The following is a 6365-nucleotide window of genomic DNA, read 5'->3' on the forward strand; positions in this document are numbered from 1 at the left end:
TTTGTGTTGATTAGAAGGTTCTTAAAAAACGAATTAAAAAATGACATTTTCTCATTCTTAGCCTCAGCATGTTTCTTAAGATGTCTCTTAGTTTTTAAGCATTCTAAGCCTCATGTTTCTTAAAAGTGTGTTTCTTAAAAAAAACGTGTATTTCCAAATAAGATTGTGATCAGTATCTCATTCATCTACATTTTTTGAGTTTTCTTTTTTGAGTTTTCAGATTGCTCTTATTTTTTCTCTATATTGAATAACTTGTCAAAATCATTCTTATAAAACTACTTCGTAATTCTTTTGAGTTTTACTTTTTACTTTGAATGATTCAAGTTTTCACGTATCTGTCGTTACTTTACGTAAGCATCTGATACACAATTTGTATGGTTTGATTCTTCTTGAAAGGAAGGGAACTTTCTAATCCAAGAAAAATGTGCGTTTTAAGGGCTCTGACCATAGTTAAAGAATTTGTTAAGGGATTTGAAGAAAAAACTTTTGCTTTGGGTTACTTGAAACGTTTAACAAAAAGTTGCCTTTATAAGTTGTTTTGTAATTCACACGCTTTTTTTATAAGAATGGTGTTTTTTCATTTCATCATGGATATTCTTAACTTTTCTGGGAAAATCATCCTAAAATATTCTTAGGGTATTTTATTAGGTTAGGGTCGAAATGTAGCCAAAATCTAACAAGAAATACACACCTGAAGCAAAATTGGCATTTTTGTGAAAAATTCGAGGCTTACTGGGGGAAAACTGGCAATTTACAGTTAGAATTGCTCTGTAAATAGCATTCTTAGATTTTGTTGCCTTGTTCCATGATGCTGATATTCTTACGATATTCTTAATTTTTTGGCCATTTTAATCATGGACATTCTTATAAAGTGTTTTCTTATAAAAAAAGAAGCGTGTATCCCTTCAAAAGTGGTCATATGCGGTTTTAGACCCTTGTCGAACTTATCAGATGAAGAGCTTTGTAATTGTAATTTCATTGTTTTTTAACGAGCGTTGCACTCCTCATGTTTCTTGAAAAATTTTAAAGTGATGTATAAAAAATTATGACAGTTTTTCTACGAAAAATGCTAACGCAATAACTTTTTCAAAATGTCTATTCTTCACCGAAAATAAGGTCCTTAAAGTTTTATTACACTACTTCTTCGCAAAAGTCTTCACTCTCTTCCTCGTCAAATGATTCATTCCGATTTTTTAATTTTCAGTTTCTTGGTTACATCAGGTAGAAATCTATATTTTGTACATGAGAATAAAAGAAATCCACCTTGGTCAGAGCCCTTAAACCTTATTACCATAGCAGCGAAAATACTAGTAATTCCTAGTATAATGGAAAACACCTCTCAGAGATTTTTGTTAAATTTGTAGTTGAGTAACTTTGCTTTCCTGTGTCTGTGGAATTTAACTCTAACAGACGGGTCAAATTAAGTAGTGATTTTGCAGATGGAATAGAACAACAAGTACAAGAATGCTTTGTATTCTACTCGATTGCTTACGTAATTTGATAAATTTGGTAAATTTGGTAAATTTGGTAAATTTTGAATAGGTGAAATCTATCAGAGGCCACTGCTTATCAGTGTATCTATTTTATTTTTAAAAGTTTACCCTGAAGGCTTTGAATAATCAAAAGTTGGCAGTGAGAAAGAATTAGATAAACCAAGAAACATTTGAACAATGGTTTTTTTATTTCGACTTTTCAGACCTATCGTTGAGGCCTGTTCAAGCTAGTGAAATATTAGTTTCGCCTATTTTGTAGTTATGGATATTCCAGATAAAAAGTTAACCCAGCTTTCAAAATTTATCAAAACAACTCTGGGAAGATTTTTCGGTCTGGTGGACTTCTTATTTTGGTTAAATAGTAAAGGTAATAGTAATTCATCAAGTTTCGTTATGCTGTTAGTAATTGGTTAGCATCACAAGAAATATTGACCGAAGTGAGCAATGAAGGGAATAAAGTGCTGTTGAAGACTAAAGAAATAACCCATCTTAAGGGAGAGGAAGGGGATAGAAACCGTATTTACTTAGAGGTTCCCTGTATAGCTTTCAACTTTTCCGTGTTGCCACACCGTTTTTATTTTAGTTTGTAAGTATGTTCATTTTTAGGACATTATTTGAGAGATTTGGAAAATTGTATATGACTTTATAAAGTCAATGAAATGCTCATTGACTTTATTATTATAGAGGTGATTTAGTTTGTCTTTGATCGTTAATCTGATGGAAATGTACATGAGGCGTGATTTGTAATTATCTGAAATGCAACCTACAAGGAATAAAGGATGACAAAAATGAGTTCACTCATGGGACCAATAAATACAGGGATCTATTTAGAAGAGTTTTGTGTCTTTCTTGCTATGATGTATCTATGTTTATATGGACAATTGTGTAAGGTTTGTTATCCAAGGTAAAATATGAAAACATGACATGAAAAGTAAATTTGCTTAAATTGAATCATTTGTAGTTTGTAGTGGAAAGAATGTTTATGTTTTCATTTTCGTCGTGGTGAAAAAGGAATTTTAATTTTGGTAAAAAATATCTCGTTTTGTCATGTACTTTTCATCTTGTTGTGGTGAAAGATGTCTTTTAAATTTTGGAAAAATACCGTGAATTGTAGTTCATTTGTTTTGAAATTTTGCTGCTTTGATTGGTCAGTCATTTGAGGGCTATACATGTTAGCCTCCACTGATGCAAGTTACCCGACTTCACGGTATCTCTTTAAAAATCGACCGGTTCAGATGATGTTTTGCGATGGATGAGTATTCAAAAGACAATTCTTACTAATGAAAATGCACAAATATCGCTTTCTCTTCGTTGAAATCATTCAATGGTTATCCATGTGAGTCTTACTTTTTTGGTATTTCCACTTTTGTTATGTTGTAAAAATTTCTATGTAATTGACGTACGGTTTTAGATAAAAATTGCCTAACGATGTATTTGATACTTGAAACAAAAAAATTGAAACAGAACCAATGGAATATCATCAGACAATCAACTAAGGTAAGGACAAGACTATTCTCCAATTTTCCAAATCTCTCTTTTAGCCATTTCATTTAATTTCATTTTAGTCGTTTTTAGATTTTTTAGGATCATTTGTTTCGAGCCCAACTGGCACACAACATTGTTTCAACGTTTATCCAATACTTATCTAATTATCAGAACATCTAACGTTAGATGAACGTTGAGACAACGTTGTGTGCCAGTCGGATTTTTGCTGATATATCCATTTCTTTTGTTTTACAACTCCTTAAAAACGTTTCTTGTCTTCACAAGTTAAACTTAAAATCTTCTGATTTTTTTAATTCTTGTTTTACATTTCTAGGAGCGCTTTAATGCTTTCATTTTAGAATCTGTTCAGGATGCACTATTGCTTGCTAACATGTGGAAACCACTTAAAAGGGAACTAAATAGTTCAATCACCCTGACATTGTTTCCATTGCAAAGCCAAAAATGTACATCCTTGTCGTAAACAGACTTTTTTAAGGATTGAAAACCAACGCAGATATTGTACATGAATCTAGCTTCTCGTTTTGATGCTTTTCACCAAAGTTCGTCCTAAAAAGCCTCTCAAGGAAATCACTGCATTGAATTAGTTGAATTAGTCTTTTTTAGTAACTTTATTCCTCGCTTAAGGTTTTCTTTTATTCTTTACATAATTTGGATTTTAAGAACTTAGTAATCGAAAAATTATTACAATTTTTGTACAAACTTTTTTTTAAACTTTGTTTTGTAGTAAAAAAATTAATAGAAATTCCTTAATAATAATTAATATGATTAATTTTGTATATAATTCAGAATTATACTTTTTGAAAAAATATTTACAACTAAAAAATATTTATGTAGAAAAATAATATTTTGAATTTTTTTTTGATATTCTAATTTGCTTTTTAATTTTGTACTAATAATCTATTAGAGGAAGTGTAACCATTCTGTAATGTTTGAATTGATTTTTGTAAACATTTTTTATTTTTTTAGCATTTAAAATAATTCTTGTAAATTTTGACGCTCGATAGTTCTTTTTTTCTCCTGTTGAGATTTGGGCTGAATTTTTGAACACGAGATGCCTCAAATTTTTGTCGAGTGATAATGTGATTTAGTCGAATGATATTTTGAGGTTAAAATTTGTTTTTCAGAATATTCTTCTAGTCACGGCAAGCTATAAAGTCCTTTTAAACTGGAAACTTTTTTGAAGAATGGTACTAATTTTGTTATGTTTGAATTCATTTTATGTAATCATTTAAAGGGCCCCTTTAAAGGGAAAGAAATCAACGACAAACAACATTATGATTACATAATAAAATATGGAATTTACACATGTCAGAATTTATGTACGGCAGAAATTCATTTTCTTAAAAGAAGCGAATATTTTTTTTCATAATTTTGGACTTAATATTTTTTTTCTGAATAATATTTTAAGCTATTTTTCTAATATACAGTATTTTCAACGTTTTTCAAGATAATTTGAGGTTTGATTCTGCATTCCGTTGCATCAAGTCGAAGTCGAAGTCGTTCTGTCCTGAAAATTTCTTTCTATCATGTTTGAATTCATTTTTTGTGAAATTTTAAAGCTGCAATCTTGTTCAAAATCAAACAGCATATATGATCACTGAACATGGAATCAGACATGACAGAATTTATGTTACCTTGATTTACATTTCAATACTTTGCTAGTCACGTTAAGTCGAAGTCGTTTTGTACTGCAAGTCTTTTGAAAGGAAGATTGTCAGAACAAAATATGGAATTAGACATGACAGAATTTATGTACACGCAGAAACTTTTTTTATCGATATAAAATATGTTAATATTTTTCATAATTATGAACTTGTTTTTTTTGTATATCTTGATATTTTTAGCCCTCATATTATGGGTTAACATTTTTCTAAAAATAGATTTTTCAGCTTTCCTGGAAATAATTTTGTGCGATTTTTTTTAAGCATTTTGCATTTGGTTGTATCAAGTCGGAATCATTGTTTCCTGAGAATTTCTTTCTGCCATGTCTGAATTCATTTTTTCAGATCATTTAAAGCTGACCTAATAAATGACCTACTAAATAAAATCTTATTCACAATCAAACAGCCTATGATCACTGAACATGGAATCAGACATGACAGAATTTTTCAACACTTTGCTAGTCACGTCAAATCGTACTGAAAATCTTTTGAAATCTCATTTTTGCAATGTTCCAATTCATCTTTTGTAATCATTTAAAAATGACATAATGCAATAAATGTATATACTAAGAAATGTCATAAGATTACAGAATATGAAATAAGACATTTAGTGAGGTGCAGGTATACGCCTTTATTCCTAATTTATGGACAAAAGTATTTTAATGTTTTACAGGATTTTAAATAAATTTATAAATTTGTGTAAGTATGAATATTTTTAATATTTATAATTATGAAATAAGCTCTAAATTTTACAAAAAATATTTTTTTTATTCAAAAAATATGACTCCATTCCCTTTTAGAATTTTTTTTCAATTAGCTAGTTCGCAAAGTTGAAATCGTTTGTTCTGGATTTTAAGGCCTTCTTCCTAAACAGCAAGAACTGTTCAATACATATCCAGTATGATTTCTGGCCCTAATTTCTGCCAGTTTCGAATTGGAAAATTTCTAAAATCACGCTTACACGCTTTTCTTTTTACAAGAAAAACCTCTATAAAAATATCAGGGTGAGATTTCAGAGTTAGAACAATAGGCCTATTGTTTAGAACAATAGGAAAATAAGAGTAATGCTCACCCTCAGCCAAAGTACACTATTCTTATAAAAAAGCGTGTATTTGTCCATGTTGTTTTTTAGCATAAGCATTTCAAACATAACAATTTACTCAAACACTTTTGAGTGATGAATAGAAGTTAAAAATATTCAGAGACGAGGTCATAAATGTTACTCCTACCTTGAGGTTTCGACTGTACCAAAATAAATCGATAGTAAAAATCTTTTAGCAGACCTCCGGATATTATAGTGGAATCCCTTTAACTCGAACCACTATTACAAGTTTGCTGGTCCTTTCAGTTAATTATTACTTATAACTTACTTTACTTTATGTCCTTTATGCGACCGCAGTCGAGTACGCCTTCACAACATCCTATCATTCATCATTGTTGGCAGATCTTCTAGCTGGACATTTGTTTCTCTGACAATGCAATCAATGAAATTTAAAGGACGCTATCCTCTAGTTGGGCATTTCAACCTCAAAAAAAGTACGTCGGAAACGATTTCTTCTTTTGCTCTGTGGCAATAACCTGCTACCCTTGTTTTTCTTTGATTGACGACACTTGAGATGGACAGGAGATTTTCATAGATTTCAGCTTTGGTTTTGTGCTGGCGCCATGAGATATTTTTCACTCTCATGAGAAGACGGGTGTAGCA

The sequence above is a fragment of the Clytia hemisphaerica genome, unplaced genomic scaffold (assembly GCF_902728285.1).
Source record: "Clytia hemisphaerica strain Z4C2 unplaced genomic scaffold, Clytia hemisphaerica genome assembly, whole genome shotgun sequence".
In the NCBI taxonomy this organism is placed as follows: domain Eukaryota; kingdom Metazoa; phylum Cnidaria; class Hydrozoa; order Leptothecata; family Clytiidae; genus Clytia; species Clytia hemisphaerica.